The sequence below is a fragment of the Lepidochelys olivacea genome, assembly GCF_965140295.1.
Source record: "Lepidochelys olivacea isolate rLepOli2 genome assembly, chromosome: 10".
In the NCBI taxonomy this organism is placed as follows: Eukaryota; Metazoa; Chordata; order Testudines; family Cheloniidae; genus Lepidochelys; species Lepidochelys olivacea.
The window spans coordinates 11094715-11115740 of record NC_140420.1 but is presented as its reverse complement, the minus strand read 5'-3'; the positions used below and the strand labels follow the sequence as shown (position 1 = coordinate 11115740).

The 21026-nt window shown below is 38.1% G+C and overlaps 1 long non-coding RNA gene across 1 annotated transcript in view; it reads right to left on the bottom strand.

The window, feature by feature from the left end:
• Positions 1–21026, bottom strand: part of LOC311527168 — a 78037-nt gene that overhangs the window by 56104 nt on the left and 907 nt on the right. The gene's annotated exons all lie outside the window — the stretch shown is intronic.

Genomic DNA, 21026 nt, shown 5'->3' with positions numbered 1-21026 from the left:
AAGAAAAGAAAAAAATTGCTGTTTCTCTTCAAACATATTTTGGTTGTTCGCCATATGCTTGGAACAATAAAAATGAATGGGTAGCAGAAATATTAGGAGCATTTAGCCATTGTCATGGATTATGGGTCAGGTTTTATATCTGATAAGATGGTTTAAAGAAAGAATACTGTAACATCTTATTTTCTTTTCTATGTTAACTTGTGGAAACATGCCGTAATTTTGGGTCTGTGCAGAAATTCAATACTGATCAAATATTTTGCTTTTGCTTTCACTTGTCACTTAAGCTAATGTAGTATATGTCCAAACCTTAATATTTATTGTACTCTAACGACCCTTGCCCACATTTAATATTTTATTCAGAGTAGCCCTACTGATTTCAGTACAACTGGTCATGGAGTAAGGCACCACTCACCATGGGAAAAAGTATCAGAATCAACTCCTTGGGGTGTGGATGGAAGGGAGGACGGAGAATAAGAGAGAAGAGCTAAACACTTTACTTTGCTGAATATAGGCCCCAGCAAATATTATCCTGGAAGGACTGCTGCAATCTCTACTATGCAAATGAATGCCTTACAAAAAGCTAATTACAGAAAACTAGTAACCAGAAGACAAAGGCAATACACTGTTTAATTTAAACAATTCTCTAATACTGTCATCAGCATACCATAGTTCATGCTTTGTAACTAGCAACTGCTCCAGAACTAAAGAATTATTTACCTAATCATATTCATCCACCCTTGAGTAAAGTTTTTCAGCTGAAGTTTTTATAGTGTGGCATGATTTTAAATTGAAGGAACATAATGGGGTTAACATAGCTGAGTGCCAATACTTAACAGCCTTTTAACAGAAACGTTTGTCATGAAAGAAAAGTGTAACTGAAGAACAAAAACCTCTACAATTTGGATAGCAGTTAAGAGACTCTTATTGATGTGAAATTCTGCACTAAAATACAGCTAGAAAGCACTTGAACAGAAAACAGCAGTGGAATTTGTCTTTATGGAGAGCAACTTGTATGGAAAATAAATCACTAAGGGCCGGATTGTGCCACCCTTACTCATGTTGAGTAAACCTCACTCCACCAACTGTAACTGATTCAATGGGATCACTCGCAGGGTGACATACTACTATGTGAGCAAGAATAGCAAGAATCTGTCCCTAAACATGGTATTGACTGCAAAATATTCTAATATATTGTGACATATTTCCCATGGGATGAAAGTTTTCTGATATTCTATATGTCTGTGGCCATGTGTACAAGCTTTACACTTTTGTTAATTTTATGTCTGATTAATGCAAAACTTACAAAAATATATTTTATAATTAATATTTTTTGTCATTAGAGGCACCCTGCAAAGAGATTTGCAAACGTATCCAATTTCATCTATAAACAGCACATTAAGTAATTTTAAAATCATTTGGAAAAAACCCTAAAAACTTAATTACAGAATTCAAATTACAGAACTTATTCATGCCAGTGTTAAAAAACAAACAGAACCTATACAATTCTCCAATAGAAATTACTGACCCATTCTTGAAAAGTAAATCCAAGAAATACAATTTGTCTCGAGGCTTTTGATAAGATTTTAATCATTTAAAACTTTGCTGGTCCCCAGTAAGTAAGGCTCCAAGACCGTTTTGATCCATTGATGAGTTCTATCTAATATATTCCCTAAAGTACAGTTCCCCTAAATCTATTAGACATTTACAGCCTTTCAGAGTGTGCTGCCTAAGATGCTCTATCACACTGTATTAACTTGACAAGTAATGTACTGCTATCCTTTATTTTCATAGAGAGAACTATATTTGACCTTGAAACTACTAACAGTAGTTTACTATAACCTCTCTTAAAGGGAGATTGTGATGTATTGCCATTAGATATCATACTGGACTTCCAAGACTTGCAAATATCCTTCTAGGAAACTATAGGATTTCTCACCCTGGACCAGACCATTGGTCCATCAACATTCAGTATCTTGCTCCTGACCAATACCCAATGCTTCAGAGAAAGTCAAAACAAAAAACCCCTTCCCATGATACATCTAGCTAATTATGCAACACAACTAATGGAGGGAAAAATATCCCTGACCATCTGTCTTTTGCTCTGTGGTTTCTACATAGTGCCTAATACTGCAGAATCTTAGCATTGACTCCTGTGGTGATCACTTACCACTCGCAAACATAGATGCAATTTCTCTTCTCTTAACATATATAATTACAAATATTAGTGGTCATAAATTATCCTTCCCTTATTCGTTCCTCAGCAGCTTTCAAAAGAGCACCCATATATAACTGCGCTCATGTAAAGAGATGAAATACATTAAGCATAGTCGTAAACTCACCTTTCAATGGCCTTTGTAAGTTTATGCCTCACAATAAGCTTCCAGGAATAAGAGCTATTTGTACATTAATATTCACCCAAATAAACCCTTTGTTCCAAATAATTTAACTATACTTAGCTATGTAGAAAGACAGTGAACTGCACTGACCAGGAAGAGAGCTTTGCTCTCATCTTTCTTTTTCAGAAGTGCTCTCCACTCAAGTGCTTATCAGCCAACCTGTGCTACCATGCCACCAAAATGCAAATAAGATTAAAAGAATCCATCTCCTCCACCTCTTAACTGTGCTGCTCTGAAGGAAAAAGATTTCAATGTACATAAAAGAAAATCTAAAATTGGAACCATTTAAAATGATCTTTATTATGAAAATGCTGTATCTGCAGTGTTGGGTAACAATATGAGATTTATTGTTTGGTTGACTTTCTAGGGAGTTTATGGTCAGCTATATTCTAGAAATTTTCCAAGGATGTTTTTAACTACTTGTTGCTAAGAACCAGAAGTGACTGTAAACCTGCACAACTTGTCACTGAGATCATCCAGCATGTGTAAATAAAGAACAATGACTCCTCATATAGCACCAAATTCTGCTCTAAATGACATTGGTTTAAATCTCGAGTAACTCCTCTGAAATTAAATCCTGCAGAGATTTACACACATGCTTCATTTTCATCTTATGAGTAGTCCCATTGGACTATATGGGATTCCTCTGGCGCTTAAAGTTAAGCATGTGTGTTAAGAGCAGAGCTTTATTCTGGATTTACACCAGTGTGACCAAGTAGAAATGGTCTCAAAATTACTTAGGAGTGGCCTAACAGCTCCAAGTATGTACAACTGTTTGATGAGAACTCTTACTGATTACATGCAAGTCTCTGAGACTTCAAACATCCATAACAGGAGTCAGACTTCATCAAGATACTCAAATGTTTAAAGCTATTTGCTTGGGCCAAAAAAAGACACATTTTGTAAAAAATTAATTAAGAGTGAATGAAACAACTCTCTGAACATATGGTTTTGAGTTTTGCCAACATTCAATGCCAATTTATTTTTTATTAATCTATGCTTGTAAGATGTCTGAGCCACTCCGTAAATCCTCTCCTTTCGAGAGGCTAAAAACAGAGTGTCTCTGGAAACAAAAGTAGGATGGTGTCCTTGATCAGAGGATGCCACATTAGGAATCGCACTGCAAAGCTGCTTTTGTCAAATGTCAGAACTAAAAAGGGAGACTGCAAAATATTTCTTTATTTACATTTTTAAAGCTCCACTTGTTTTAGATTTTTCTTAGAAGATTTAAATGTCTTCCTTCACCAATTTAGTTCTTACCTTGGCTACCAACATGTTTCCCCCACCCACCTACATTTCTATTGACAAGTGGAATTAATATATCTTTCTCTGTTTACTTTGCTTGTTACTCAGCTTCACTGCTCTCTGAGCCCAACTGCAGTAGGTGCTGAGTGCTATCTATTCCCATTAACTTCTACAGGAATTGAGGGTACTTAGCATCTGACAGTATTGGGTGAAATTCTGGCCCCAACGATGTCAATGGCAAAACTCCAATTGATAGAGTCATGATTTCACTCCAGGTTAACTAATTGCTCCTATATGTCTTGATCCTTCCTGTACCAAATGAAGTTAATGGCAAAACTTCCATTAAATTGCAGTGGTGCAGAATCATGCTCACAGAGCTTGAAGAGGGAGCATACACATGATTTTTATGTAGGGCCAACATATAAACATTGGATTTTGAAAAATCTCTTTCAGTAGGAAGGAACAGATCTTGTTTAAACTTTTAAATTTATAGAATTTTTATAAACAAACAACATATTACGACACATTTCACAACTCCCAAAGCATGTACTCTGCATGCTTAAAGAAATCACATAGATAAGTATGCATCAAGACTGGATTTAGCAAGCATCATAAATATCTTGAAGAAAGGGAGTATATCTATCTTATCTATTTAATAACTTTTAGGTCACTGTTTATTGCTGGGGAGAACAAAAAAGAGAGGGAAAATATGTCAGTGATTAAAACAAACCTGTTTACTACAGGAAGAAAAAAGAATAGATAAACTGAAGTAGTTACATATTAGCCACAGAAACAAGTCAATGTACCATTAAAAAGTCTGACTTTTCTAACTTTATTTTCTCCTTTCATACGGTAACAGCGTCTACCCAGTTTGGTGAACATTCACTAGTAATACAAGAGTCAGTAGGCTGTAGTCCTTCATTTAAAAACAATATTTTAAATGTTGTACTGCTGCTTTACGAAATACCTGCACCTCAGGCAAAGTACAACTCCTGGGCTACTTGATGTATTGCAGTCAGTATGGCATAAGATTATACTCTGATTAAAGGGAACACTGGAACATCAGGGGAATGCTGCAGTAGGGAAGCAGCAGCAAAACATTGTATGTGATGAGAAATAACACACTTAAGAAAGGAGTATTATACAGAACACAAGGTAAAGCAATATATTTCTGCTTTGACTAGGGCTGCTTTTGGGTGCACCATTTGTTTCTGCTAGTTTGTACAACGTGATGAAATCTCTGCACAGGATCTCTCCTATACATCTCAGTAAGCAGCAGCAAATATCCCTTGAGGGTATGTGGACACTTAAAACATAATGCGGAGCCTCATAACCAGCTCTTAGTGGACTGCTGGCTTCATGCTAAGCAGTCTGTGATGGGAGTCTCCAACACTGGCATCTCAGCAATGACTTAGGAACAACTGCCCCTTTTTTTCACCACCCACTCTTATTCCTGACTACTCAAATGTATTATAGTTCTTGTTTAAAACACCCAACAAAATAAATGCCATACACGAATCATGTTGCTATGCCACCACTTTCAGCTAACAGCGGCTTAGGAGTCTGATCACTGAGTAGCCTAGCCTACCTCCATACTGTGATTCTCAGAGGGTTACTGTGTCCATGGAGTACTGTAGGGAATCATTTTCATCTTGTACTGGTAGATTCGCTCTTTCTCTGCATCTTTACCACAGATACCCTGTTGTTATGGTTTGTTGCCAGATTGAATATAGACTCATAGACTTTAAGGTCAGAAGGGACCATCATAGAATCATAGGATTGGAAGGTACCTTGAGAGGTCATCTAGTCCAGTTCCCTGCACTCATGGCAGGACTAAGTATTATCTGACCATCCCTGACAGATGACTGTCTAACTTGCTCTTAAAAATCTCCAATGATGGCGATTCCACAACCTCCCTAGAAACTTTATTCCAGCACTTAACCACCCTGACAGTTAGGAAGTTTTTCCTAATGTCCAACCTAAACCGCTCTTGCTGCAATTTAAGCCCATTGCTTCTTGTCCTACCCTCATAGGTTAAGGAGAACAATTTTTCTCCTTCCTCCTTGTAACAACCTTTTATGTACTTGAAAACTTATGTCCTCTCTTCTCCAGACTAAACAAACCCATTTTTTTCAATCTTCCCTCATAGGTCATGTTTCCTAGACCTTTAATCATTTTTTGTTGCTCTTCTCTGGACTCTCTCCAATCTGTTCATGTCTCTCCTGAAATGTGGCACCAGAACTGGACACAATTCTCTAGTTGAGGCCTAATCAGCATGGAGTAGTGGAAGAATTACTTCTTGTGTCTTACTTACAACACTCCTAATAATACATCCCAGAATTATATTTGCTTTTTTTTGCCACACTGCAATCATGATTTTGTGCAATCATGATAATCTAGTCTGACCTCCTGCACACTAGAGGCCACAGAACCTCACCCATCCACTCCTGAAATAGACCCATAACCTCTGGCTGAGTTACTGAAGTCCTCAAGTCATGATTTAAAGAATTCAAGTTACAGAGAATCCACCATTTACACTAGATTAAACCTGCAAGTGATCCGTGCCCCATGCTGCTGAGGGTCTCTGCCAATCTGACCCAGGGAGAAATTCCTTCCCGACCCCAAATATGGCAATCAGTTAGACTATGAGCATGTCAGTCAGACCCACCAGCCACACCTGGGAAAGAATTCTCGGTAGTAACTCAGAGCCCTCCCCATCCAGCATCCTCTCACCAGCCATTGGAAATATTTGCTACTAGCAGTCGCAGATCGGCTACATGCCATTGTAAACACTCATCATACCATCCCCATCAAACTCAGTCTTGAAGCCAGTTAGGTTTTTAATTTAATTTTAAATCTAGAAGGGACAATTACGATCCTCTAGTCGAGTGGTTTTCAACCTGTGGTCTGCTGACCTCTGGGGATACACAGAGGTCTCCCAGGGGTACATCACCTCATCTAGATAGTTGCTTAGTTTTACAACAGGCTACATAAAAAGCACTAGCGAAGTCAGTACAAACTAAAATTTCATACAATGACTTTTTATACTGCTCTATATACTACACACGAAGATGTAACTATAATATTTATATTCCAATTGATTTATTTTATAATTGTATGGTAAAAATGAGAAAGTGAGCAATTTTTCAGTAATAGTGTGCTGAGACACTTTTGTATTTTTATGTCTGATTTTGTAAGCAAGTAGTTTTTCAGTGAGGAGAAACTTGGGGGTAACACAAGAGAAATCAGACTCCTGAAAGGGGTACAATAGTCTGGAAAGGTTGAGAACCACTGGTTCTAATGGGTCTACAAAAGGTTATTGTTACCATAGAACAGTGGTTTTCAACCGGTGGTCTGTGGACTCTGGAGGTCTGCAGACTATGTCTAAGATTTTCATAGGGGTGTGCACCTCCATTCAAAATATTTTAGGGGTCCACAAACAAATAAGAAGGTTGAAAACCATGGATCTAGTCTGAAACGCTGCATCACAAAGGACAAAGAACCTTGCCCAATAATTTCTGCATCAAATTCCTAACTTCTGTTACAACTAAAGCATGTCTTTTAGAAAGGCATCCAGTCTTGATTTAAAGACTTCAGGTGATGGAGAATTTGTAAATTGTTCCAATAGTTAATTAACCTCACTGCTAAAAACTTGTACCTTATTTGTTGTCTGAATTTGTGTAGCTTCAACTCGCAACCGTTTGGTCTCATTATACCCTTGTCTAGTAGATTAAAGAGTCATTCACTATCACAAAAATCTTCCCTACATAGGTGCCTGAATAACACTGACCTGAAACTGGGTCCCCATGAGACCCCATAAGAAACACCTCCAATGGATGATGATTCACCATGTATGATTACTTTATAAAATCTATCACTCAACCAAAATGTATGATTTCATTAAAAATTATTAATTTGTTGGACAAGATAATTTTCAAAAAAATCATGTTAATTGGCATTGATTAAGCTACCATCTTTTAATTATTTACTAATTGCTCCCCCATCTCAGCCTTTTCATAATTTTGTCTGGATAGATGTCAGGTTAACCAGCCTATGGCTACTTGGGACATCCTTCCCTTTTTATATACTGCTACCACATTAGCTTTTTTCTAGTCCTCTGGAACTTCCCCAGTGTTCCAAGCTTTGCTAAAAATTAGCATTAATGGTTCATAGAGCTTCTTGGACAATTCTTTGAATATTCTTGAATGTAAATTACCCAGCCCTGCAATTTTAAAAGTGTTTAACTTCCTCCCTATTTGCTGAAGGAACAGAAAGTATTTCATTGTCACTGTAAGATATGAATTCATCATTCTGTTTCTCGCCACATAAAAAAAGAGAACTATAATAGAACAGAGGGGTGACTGCAGGTCTATTGTGCAGCAGCCTAGGTACCAGCCCCCTACCTTTTATCAGCCATATATGTGAATATTCTGGCATTTGTGGCTTGTTGCATTATAATCTTTATATTTACTTCAATATACTGTATGGGCATACATGTTACTATTGGGTATTGGAGTTAACCTACATTTGGTACATTTTTGTCCTCATAAGATGGACTCTGAAATGCTCTTCAGAAGATCACCATGAAGAACTGCAATGTACACACTCTGGAATGTTATGGGCTTGATTCAAAGCTCGCAGGAGTCCATGAAATGACCCCTATTAACCTAAATGGGCTTTGGATCAGTCTCTTCTACGGATATAAATCAGAAGTAATCCCATTGAAGTCCACAGAGTTGGATCAATTTAAACCATATGTTAGTGAGATCAGAATGAGGCTCTATATTTTCTTAGTGCTCCAGACTTGGCTGGATCCTGTTTTGCTGTTTGTTAGATGCTGCAACAGGTGCACAGCTGTGACTAATGAAAGATTTATATGTCATGGCAGCTCCCCATGCAGTTTTGTAACGATAAGGGCTCTGTAGGACAGCTCTACTGGGGAGCTCCTTTACTAGCGATGCTTGATCTTAAAATACTTAAAAACTGATGATATATATACACACACACACGTGCGTGCGCACACACATATACACACAAAATCAGGAACTATATCAATTTTAAATATGAATCTTAAGGTTTACCATGATTATTTAGAATGGTATGTTTTAAATGGAGCTTATGTTCATAAAGCAGCAACTGCAAAAAACTTCATACGGTTATCCCTCCTAATGCAGTTTCCACTCAGAAAATGCTAAGAAGGCCAATGGCATTTTGGGATGTATAAGTAGGGGCATTGCCAGCAGATCGGGGGACGTGATCGTTCCCCTCTATTCAACATTGGTGAAGCCTCATCTGGCGTACTGTGTCCAGTTTTGGGCCCCACACTACAAGAAGGATGTGGAAAAATTGGAACGTGTCCAGTGGAGGGCAACAAAAGTTATTAGGGGACTGGAACACATGACTTATGAGGAGAGGTGAGGGAACTGGGATTGTTTAGTCTGCGGAAGAGAAGAATCAGGGGGGATTTGATAGCTGCTTTCAACTACCTGAAAGGGGGTTCCAAAGAGGATGGATCTAGACAGTTCTCAGTGGTAGCAGATGACAGAACAAGGAGTAATGGTCTCAAGTTGCAGTGGGGGAGGTTTAGGTTGGATATTAGGAAAAGCTTTTTCACTAAGAGGGTGGTGAAGCACTGGAATGCGTTCCCTAGGGAGGTGGTGGAATCTCCTTTCTTAGAGGTTTTTAAGGTCAGGCTTGACAAAGCCCTGGCTGGGATGATTTAGTTGGGGATTGGTCCTGCTTTGAGCAGGGGGTTGATCTAGATGACCTCCTGAGGTCCCTTCCAACCCTGATATTCTATGAGCTTATTCCTTCCAGTTCTCCCATCTTTCAGTCAATAACTGTGTCTGGCACACAGCTTCTTCTTCTTGATTCCCCCTGCCCAAAAGGTAGCAAGAGACATAAATGGTAACAAGAAAACATTCTACAAATACATTAGAAACAAGAGAAAGACCAAGGACAGGGTAGGCCATTTACTCAAACAGAAAGACAATAACAGAAAATGTGGAAATGGCAGAAGTGCTAAATGCCTTTTTTGTTTCAGTTTTCACCAAAAAAGTTAGTAGCTATCAAGATGTCTAACATAGTGGGGTTGGATCTGTGGGGAAAGAAGAAGTTAAAAATTACTTAGACAAGTTAGATGTCTTCAGGTCAGCAGGACCTGATGAAAACCATCCTAGAATGTTTAAGGAGCTGACTGAGCCATTAGCAATATCTTTGAAAACTCATGGAAGACAGGAGAGACTTCAGAGGACTGGAAAAGGGCAAATATAGTACCAATCTTGAAAAAGGGAAATAAGGACAACCTGGAGAATTACAGACCAGTCATCTTAACTTCAGTTCCCGGAAAGATAATGGAGCAAATAATCAAGCAATCAATTTGCAAATACCTAGAAGATAACAAGGAGATAAGTAACAGTCAACATGCATTTGTCAAGAACACATCATGTCAGACAAACCTAATAGCTTTCTAAGACTTTTGATGCTGTTTTACATGACCTTCTCATAAGGACACTAGAGAAATATAGCCTAGATGGAGCTACTATAAGGCAGGTGCATAACTGAAAATACATTCCCAGAGAGTAATTATCAGTGGTTCACAGAAAAGCTGGAAGGGTATATCAAGTGGGGTCCCGTGGTAGAGTTGCCAACTTTCTAATAGCACAAAGCCGAACACCCTTGCCCTGCCTCCCACTCACTCGATCCCCCCTCCCGCTGTTGCTCGCTCTCCCCCATCCTCACTCACTTTCACAGGGCTGCGGAGGGGGGTTGGGGTGTGGGAGGAGGTGAGGGCTCCAGCTGGGGGTGTGCCCTTCAGAGTCAGGCCATAAATGAGGGATTCAGGGTGCAGGAGGGGGCTCCAGGCTGGGGCAGGAAGTTGAAATATGGGAGGGAGTAAGGGCTCTAGTTGGGGGTGTGGGCTCTGGTGTGGGGCTGGCGGGTTGGCGCATCAGAGTGGGTGAGGGGTGCGGACTCTGGGAGGGAGTTAAGGTGAGGGAGGGGGTTCTGACCTGGGGTAGGGGAGGCTGTTTAGGGTACAGGCTCCAGCCAGGTGGCACATACCTCAGGTGGCTCCCGGAAGCAGCCAGCATGTCTGGCTCCTAGGTGGAAGAGCCAAAGGGCTCTGCACACTGTCTGCACCCGCAGGTGCCACACCTGCAGCTCCCATTGGCCATGGTTCCTGGCCAATGGAAGCTGCGGAGCCAGCACTCAGGGCTGGGGCAGTATGTGGACACCCCGTGGCCACCCCTCCACTAGAAGCTTGACATGCTGGCTGCTTCCGGGAGCCGTGCAGAACCAGGGCAGGCAGGGAGCCTGCCTTAGCCCTGCTGTGCTGCTGACCAGACTTTTAGTGATTTGGTCAGCAGCGTGGACTGGAGCCATCAGGATCTCTTTTCGACCAGGCATTCCAGTTCAAAACCGGAATGCCTGGCAACCCTATCCATGTGGGGATCAGTCCTGGGTCCAATTCTATTCACTATCTTCATAAATGATTTAGATAATGGCACAGAGAGTACATTTATTAAGTTTGTGGATAATACCAAGCTCAGAAGGGTTGTAAGTGCTTTGGAGGATAGGATTAAAATTCAAAATGATCTGAACAAACTGGAGAAATGGTCTGAAGTAAACAGGATGAAATTCAATAAGGACAAATACAAAGTATTCCACTTAGGAAGGAACAATCAGTTGCACACATAAAAAATGGGAAATGACTGCCTCGGTAGGAGTACTGCAGGAAGACATCTAGGTGTTACAGTGAATCACAAACTAAATGTGAGTCAACAGTGTAACACTGTTGCAAAAAAAGCAAACATCATTCTGGGATGTATTAGCAGGAGTGTTGTAAGCAAGAGAGAAGTAATTCTTCCATTCTACTCCGCACTGAGACTTGTGTCCAGTTCTGGGTACCCCATTTCAGGGAAGATGTGAACAAATTGGAGAAAGTCCAGAAGAGAGCAACAAAAATGACTAGAGGTCTATAAAACATGACTTATGAGGAAATATTGAAGAAATGGGTTTCTTTAGTCTGGAGAAGAGAAAACAGAGAGGATACATGATAACAGTTTTCAAAATACATGGAAAGTTTTTACAAGGAGGATGGTGAAAAATTGTTCTCCTTAACCTCTGAGGATAGAACAAGAAGCAATGGGTTTAAACTTCAGCAAGGGAAATAGGTTTAAGTTGGACATTAGGAAAAACTTCCTGTTAGGGCTGTCAATTAATCGCAGTTAACTCACGTGATTAACTCTGATTAATCACAATTTTAATCACACTGTTAAACAGTAGAATACCAATTGACATTTATTAAATATTTTTGGATGTTTTTCCACATTTTCAAATATATTGATTTCAATAGCAACACAGAATATAAAGTGTACAGTGCTCACTTTACATTATTATTTTTATTACAAATATTTGCACTGTAAAAATGATAAAAGAAATAGTATTTGTCAATTCACCTCATACAAGAACTGTAGTGCAATCTCTATTGTGAAAGTGCAACTTACCAATGTCAATTTTTTGTTACATAACTACACTCAAAAACACAACAATGTAAAACTTTAGAGCCTACAAGTCCACTCAGTCCTACTTCTTGTTCAGCCAATCGCTCGAACAAGATTGTTTACATTTGCAGGAGATAATGCTGCCCTCTTCTTATTCAGAAAGTGAGAACAGGCATTCGGATGGCACTTTTGTATCCTGTATTGCAAGCTATTTATGTGTCACATATGCTACACATTCGTATTCCCCTTCATGCTTCAGCCACCATTCCAGAGGACATGCTTCCATGCTGATGATGCTCGTTAAAAAAATAATATGTTAATTACTTAGTGACTGAACTCCTTGGGGGGAGAATTGTATATTTCCTGCTCTGTTTTATCTGCATTCTTCCATATATTTCATGTTACAGCAGTCTCGGATGATGACCCAGCACATGTTCATTTTAAGAACACTTTCACTGCAGATTTGACAAAATACAAAGAAGATACCAATGTGAAATTTCTAAAGATAGCTACAGCACTCCACCCAAGGTTTAAGAATCTGAAGTGCCTTCCAAAATCTGAGAGGGATGAGGTGTGGAGCATGCTTTCAAAAGTCTTAAAAGAGCAACACTCTGATGTGGAAATTACAAAACCCGAACCACCAAAAAAGAAAATCAACCTTCTGTAGGTGGCATCTGATTCAGACGATGAAAATGAACATGCATCTGTCCGCACTGCTTTGGATCGTTATCAAGCAGAACCCGTCATCAGCATGGATGCATGTCCTCTGGAATGGTGGTTGAAGCATGAAGAGACATACGAATCTTTAGCACATATGGCACGTAAGTAACTTGCAATGTCAGCTACAACAGTGCCATGCAAATGCCTATTCTCACTTTCAGGTGACATTGTAAATAAGAAGAGGGCAGACTTATCTCCTGCAAATATAAACAAACTTGTTTGAGCGATTGGCTGAACAAGAAGTAGGACTGAGTGGACTTGTAGGCTCTAAAGTTTTACATTGTTGTGTTTTTGAGTGTAGTTATGTAACAAAAAAAATTGACATTGGTAAGTTGCACTTTCACAATAAAGAGATCGCACTACAGTACTTGTATGAGGTGAACTGAAAAATACTATTGGTTGAACAAAAAGTAGGACTGAGTGGGCTTGTAGGCTTTAAAGTTTTACATTGTTTTGTTTTTGAATGCAGGTTTTTTGTACATAATTCTACATTTGTAAGTTCAACTTTCATGATAAAGAGATTGCACTTCAATACTTGTATTAGGTGAATTGAAAAATATTATTCTTTTGTTTTTTACAGTGCAAGTATTTGTAATAAAAAATAAATATAAAGTGAGCACTGTACACTTTGTATTCTGTGTTGTAATTTAAATCAATATATTTGAAAATGTAAAAAAATCCAAAAATTTTTAAATAAATTGTATTCTATTATTATTTAACAGTGCAATTAATTGTGTGATTAATCACGATTAATTTTTTTAATCGCTTGACAGCCCTACTTGCTGTCTGTCAGGGTGGTTAAGCACTTGAACAAATTGCCTAGGGATGTTGTGGAATCTCCATTATTGGAAGTTTTAAAGAACAGATTAGACAAATACCTGTCAGGAATGGTCTAGTTATAACGTAGTCCTACCTTGGGTGCAGGGGACTGGACTGGACGAGCTACTGAGATCCCTTCCAGTCCGACACTTCTGTGATTCTATTTTCTTTTAAGGATCCTAAAACAGAGTAATGGGCGGAATAGCTTATCCTCCACATTAGTTTGCTTACCACTTACACCTAATTTCTAACACACCAATTTTGGCTGATTGATTTCTAGTCCCATACTTTTCTGGTCTACTAGGCATGATTTTAACACAATCCTTGAATTACATCAGCAGGGCTTTTTTTGTTTGGAGTTATTCAGTCTGTCTCCTTTTTGCCCCTTTCCTGCCCATCAACATTTACTGTTATAGGTTACTGTGACATTTTATAAACTTTCACTCAATTAGGATAAATTTGTAGGCTCAATTATCACAAGAAAACATTTTAAATTACTACTATATCTGGATAAAAAAGATGTTCAGAATAAATTAAAGTAGCATTATAAGAAGTGACCACAAGGCTTTGATGCTTGCTTACTTCTTTAAGGATTCATTTTTACTTTTTTACTGCAACATTCCCCCTTCATTTCATCTGCCTTAGTATTGCTGCAAGTGCAACATTCTGCCATTTGGTTAAGTTAATTACAGTTGAGTATTGCTATGGTTTTTTCAAGGAACATGTATTTCAGATCATGTTTACTACTGAAAAGTGACAGTCAGAATTTGAATCAAATGTGCACAGCCAGACAAACTTTATTACACATTAAAATAAATTTCTACAACTTACCTAAAGAATGTGCAGGAACAGCCCCTTGGAAAATCTTTGTAATTAGCTACTTTTAAATAGATGACAATGGATATGGACAAGTCAGAATTTCTGTTACTGGGAAATATTCTTCCCTTCCAAAGCAAAGAACTGCCCTATTGACCTTGAGTCAAAGACTATACTTATTGGTACTCCCGAGATGGGAACCATATAAATGTACACAGCCTGACTTGCTATTTAAACTACTTTTCTGTATGTATGAGCAGGATACGAATGGCAATAACTAGTCATGTGAGCAAAATTATTGTTAGTGTTCTTCTTGCTCTGACCCCAGGCCTAACTTGACTACATTCAAAGATATAGTCTATTTGCTGTTGATCACCTTTAAATGAATAACTCCATGAAGAAGGGAAGAATCATGTCACTCAGAAGAGCAAGGCTTGAAAAGCAGAGAGGTGCTGATTAGATGGCGGGTGAATAATGGAGAGTCAGTCCAGAAAAGGGGTGAGTTGATTTATGCAAGGGTGCAGCCAAGGAGAACAGTGGCAACAATTAAATTATTTTGGCTGCTAAGGATAAAAACCTGTTGGTGAAGATCCTCAGCACCAACTGCCTGGGAATAAATATACTAAATGACTTTAATATTGTGCCAACACCCCAGAACTTGTAAAGACAGCTAGCATATTGGCTCATCTGCTTTAATCCTCTGTCTTCATCTCCCTTGAGTCATACAATCTAGTTCAGCTTTTGTTTCGGCCACCTGGAGTTATGAGATTTAAGCTTGATGCCTAAACTTGAGCCATCAGTAAATTTGGAAAATTCTTGTATATGCAAGTATATGCATGCACAAAAGATTAGCAACCAACAGAATATCATTAAAAGATAAGCAACACTCTAAATACAGGTAAAAACACGATTGAAATCAACATAATGGCAAATTCCACTGGATTTGAATCTTAGTCTAAATCACTACTAATTAATACCTTTTTATATCCTTCCAAAAGAAAAATAATTTACAGTTAGATCAGGAAGCCTATACTGTAATCACTATAAACACCTAATGTGTGTTTAGAAACTTATGCTCTCATTTCATGATCCGTTTATTGTTCAAGTCCTCATAATAATTGTTTTCATCCTTCTCTTTGTTATATCTTTATTACCTTGTATTAAATATGATTTTTTTAAAATTACTCCATTATAATCATGTCAACCATTTAAAACAATGCAGCCTTGTAATAATGGAATCAATATATTTATTTCTATGCATTTTTCAACTAACAGTTACAGTAACTCAAGTATATACTAAATTTATTTTAAATTAGGTTTTCTTTGTATATGTTTATATATTTCTTTAAAGAAAAATACTGATAATGTAACTTCATAATATCAAAATTCAACAGGTATCCTTCCTTACGCAAGATAAAATAGCTATGAACAGAACATATGTATCATACATTTTGAAACAAGCCTTGTATTTAATAAAAGTATTATCATTTGTACTTCTATAGTGCTTTTCAAAACACTTCAGAAACTTTGAGCCCTCACAACACCCTTGCACGGCAGGTAAGTGATATACAGGGATTATTTCTTCCACCATTAAAATGCAGCTCTCTCTGCAGTGAAATTCAGCACCTAACAGTGCAAAGGAACACTCCATAACAGTTTAGGTCAGGAAATGAAGAAAATTGTGATCAGCTGAAACTGCACTGGAATTAAGGTAAAAAGAATATAATCCCTTAGCTGCCTTTTTGCCAAAACACTGAGGTCACCTCTTCTCATATAGAAACTGCCATGGAATCTTTAATTATTACAAATGGTCAAGACTTCAGTTTTGTGTCTCGCCTTAAAGACGGGACCTCCAGCAATAGTACACTCATAACATTATGCTCAGGCACTGGTTCATTAATGGCTCAGGGGGTAAGTGTACTGAATCACCAGCACCTCTCCCTGCAGCCCTAGGTGTTCCTTGGAGGTCTCCCATCTGGCATGACCCTGCTTAGGTTGACATATTACTGGAATTCAGCATGAAGTGGTATGACTGCAGGTTTAAATGTAATTTATTAGAAGCTTTCTCTTTTGTACATATGATCAATTTTTACTTGTATTTTAATCTTGATCACTAAGTAGATTCAGAGACCTGCAGGCAGATGCAAAAGGAAGATCAAAATTTAAGAAATTTAATATGATGGAAGAAGTACGGTATAAAGGTTTGGTACAACCTATACATTTTGTGTCTATAGTACTTATGGACAATCCCAGCCATTGCTCAACTTGCTCAGGTCACCTTTGCCTGGGGCATCGTCTGAATCATGAAAGGTAATCATTGCTGCCCGTTGCTGGATGTCCAGACCAATTGGTGTTTGAAGACTGCAGACTTGTTAAAATAAGTCTCTCTCTACATTTTATCCAAACTCGTCTGGAGTAGAATCATTACAGCCCCTGTGGTCTTCCTCCTGGAGGCTCTAAGAATGTTTTCAAACATCTACATTTCAAAAACGCAGAACCTGTTGTCTTGATCCTTTATGTTACTCCGCTAACACTCTACTCCACAAAACACAGCAGGGAAACATGGCCAGGTCATTGTAAATTTCTTCTGACAGGGAAATGGGATGGCCTTGTGTTACATTGGCATAATGCAGAAGATGGGGGTAATTCAGAAGCTACACTTACCCTTTTCTAGAGACTGTACAGACACTGTCCAAATCTGCTCATCTGGCTTTTGAATATATTAAACACAGCTGTGTTAAAGCACTATGAGGATAGGTCTTAAACTCATAAAAGCCATGAAAAGTGGAGTTCAGTCAGTCTGCTCACTCTGCCCTTAACTCTTACCGCTGTGCCTTAGTATTGCAGCTCTACTATTCTCAGATTCCTATGTCTTGGCACAATGGTACTATGCAGTAAGTGAAGAACTTTTAACTCTGAATTTGCTGGCATCTTGGAGCTTAGGTTCAAATGCCATCCAGAGTCTGAGCCTATCTTCTATGGTTAACTGCTTTTTAGTAAATTAAAACCAAACAGAAGAAAACACAAGACTGTTACTGTGTTTGTGTAAGAGGCATTATAACTCATATCATATTAAGTTCTTTAAGCCCTAGAATTCTATCTGAATTCTTATTGTTGTTATTCCTGAGCTGTCTTCTTTGCTAAAGACACTTCCAGAAGTATGGTGAGGTCATTGTATAGTGCTTCTCATGGGATTCCCAGCTATGTAATGTGATATTTTTTCATTCTCTTCCAATCTTTATTATTGATGTTGGAGCAGATTTACACCATTAAAGCAGAGCAGCTGGCTAGTGACGCTTGGGACTACACCCTTGTTTAGGAAGATTTCAGACCCTCCAATAGTTTACTATACTCAGACTGATTTAGTGGGTTCCAAAATCATCCTGTTTGTAAAACAAGTTATTTTTCAATCACATATCTGTTGTTTTCTAAAGCTTTGTCTCTTGGGAAGAAAGGAAGAGTATTCAAAGTAGTATAAAACCTTTTGGGACAACCATATAGTTAAGTTAATGCAATTGTTTTTCCTAGTGATAAATTTGCACTGTAATTTTAGATTAAAGCAAAATCCAAGTCTAGGAATAAGCTCCAGCACTCAGGAAGCTGGGAATTCTTATTGTCACCATTGTACAGACAAGTGTTGTAGAGAACCCTTCTGTGTATACATCAGAAACTTGAATTACTCTATGGTTTAGCAGCTTGTTCAAGATGGAGCAAGGAAGGCCTGGATGGAGATCATAGAGCAAGATATGATGTTCAAGTACAAGAGGATAAATAGTGTTCTTGAGAGTTTGAATATTAACACCTACGCTGGTGCCACTTCTTTGTTCTATGGTATTACCTGTCAATGTAGAAATGTCTTTCCTCTTATCTTTCAAAGCTATTGCTGTTTTTTTTCTTTACCAGCTATATTTTCTGAGTACAGTAAAACATCAAAGAAAACATCTTGGTGAAAAATACTATATGCTGGCATAAAATTAGTCAGAAATGCCTTTTCTAGAAGAATATATGAAAGGCAATGACTAAGTTTAATTACAGGACTAACATAAGCAACAAAATCATAGTGATTTCCTGGTTGGAAAACTAGAATTTGGTGTGATTTGCAACCTTGCAATTCAGTATTATCCATCAGTGAATGGGATAGTTTTAGGAAAGTAAGATGGGATACATTTGTTGAAAATAAATATAATAAATATAATTATAATAAATAATAATAAATATAATCTTTTGGGATACTCTCTCCACAGGAATCTGACTGGCTGACAAAAGTTACAACTGTAGCAGTATTCAGTACAATTGTATGAGTCACGACAAATTAACTATTTGTGACAAAATTATAAAATTTTTGTTAATGTCAGAAGTACAGTTACAACAAATACACCCAAGCCATATGAGTAACATAAAGATGCAAGTTATCAATTGGTTGCATGGCAATTTGTTTCCCCCTTCTCTTTTCTACCAAACCAAGAACTGTGTTGTTGATCTTTAGTTAGGTTTCTCCATAGAGTGGTTGTATGATCCTTCTGTTTTAGCTAAACAGCTGCCCTTAGGTAGCTGGTATCTCTTCGGTAGGTGAGTTTTTTATTCCTTCCCCCACCTTTTCTCTGCCCTCTATTCCCAATGTTTCTCTATGCTCTCATCACGTATGTAAATAAAATGATACAATATTCTACAATGCTGATACAAAACTATATAGCTTACAGTACAATTGGTATCATGTTTGCATTTTAGTCATTTTTAAATTACAGGATCTGCCCCATATTTATCTTCTTTTCTCCATTATCTGCCTGTCTTTTTATACCATTGGCTCCATCTCCTTCTCTTCTACGCTTCCCCCCACTACTGGTTTGCCTTCATAAATCTCCAATAGTTGTCTTGGTCATATGGGAGAGCTGATCTACTGCCTTTCCTGCCACTGGTTCAGCAGTTTGCTCCTCACTCATAATGTACATTAGGGAGAGCGGAGAGCAAGTGTAGAACGGCAGCATGGAAACAGCAAAAGCAATATTACCAACATCCAGGCAGGCACCTCACATTGCAACACTTAAAAAACCCCAAAACCAATTCTCCAAAACAATAGAGCTGCATTTTAGAGATATGGCCAAAATGGTATTGTCTTCAATTGTCTTAGCTTAATACAATTTAAAAGCCTTCTAAACACTTGCTAAGATGAAGGCTAGCTTCTTTGAAGTCAGGCTGGTTGTGTTGCAGCCTAAGTTCCGCTCAGCCCCACTAGCTGGTATCCAAACATGTTATTCTGCGTCTTAGCAAACCAGGTAAGAGGGCTGTTCAATTGTGTTAAACTAATATGATTGAAGAAAACACCATTTTTGCCCTTCAGGAGACCAAAGGCACTTTACCAGGTCAAAAGAAAGTAATCAAACACACACAGCCTCCCTACTGAAAATAAAGGGGGGAATAATTTTAAAGAGACATTATCAAGTTGAAGAGATTTTTTTAAAAAAAGCAGATACCTTTATTTGTTACTAAAAGCACCCTGAAATATTAATTTTAAAATGTTTTAAAACTGATTTACTGTTATTTAGATGGTGTATTTATTTTTTTAATTTCACTTAACTTCATATGCTTGGAGGATGAAAATTGACTAGTTTAGTTTAATTTTCCTGTTTTTAGACACCAGCACAATCCTGTGGGTTTGAGACTACTATAAATGAATGTTTAATTCCAAGGAAAAACATGGCTTCAGTGAAAACAAAATTATGGAAACAAACATATTAATGCTAGATTTTCTATAACTCGTCTTTTATAAAGCCTTAATTTGGGGCCTAAACTGCCCGACAATTATTTTAACAACCGCTACTTCTTCAGTAATGATAACCACTTTCAACTTCACTATAACTCAAATAGAGAGTACCTGAGCCTTTCTTCCTACATGCAGGGATGTCATTTCAAGAAAAAAAAAAAAGAATTGGGGTGTGTGGCAAAGTTGCATCAGCACATAAAACATTATATATCATATTATATCCTCCAAAGTCCAGGAGGGGAGCTAAAAAGTGGAGCACATATACCTATGTCAGGGGGAAGTTGCCCTATAGCAAATGACACCCACTGATTTCAAACTGACCTTAAAATCTGAAACTAAACTTCCAGACTTGTCAGGCAGATCTACAGTCATAATACTGCTTTGTAGTAATTAAAAACCCAATTAAGTGTATTATGCATTCCCACTTAGGGAAAATTAGAGCTCCACCCCTCCGTCCAAACAACTAGTTTTAAAACACAGTTTCTCCCCACTACAGTGAATTGTTGATAGCTCAACAGAAATTATAAACACAGTTGTACCCCTGAGATCAGTTCTCTACAGTTTAAAACAGGCTTGGCTCAGCTTGTACTGTAATGAAAACAGACCTAAGGGAGGGATGAGTATAAAAGCAGAGCCCTGAGTTTTATAATTATTCACCTGTTTCATACCAGAGAGGGAAAATGTACTGGGACACAGTGTATCATGCATCTGGTTGTTAATAAGGTTGGGGCTGAGATATAGCTTATATCTTTCGGTTACTAGGGA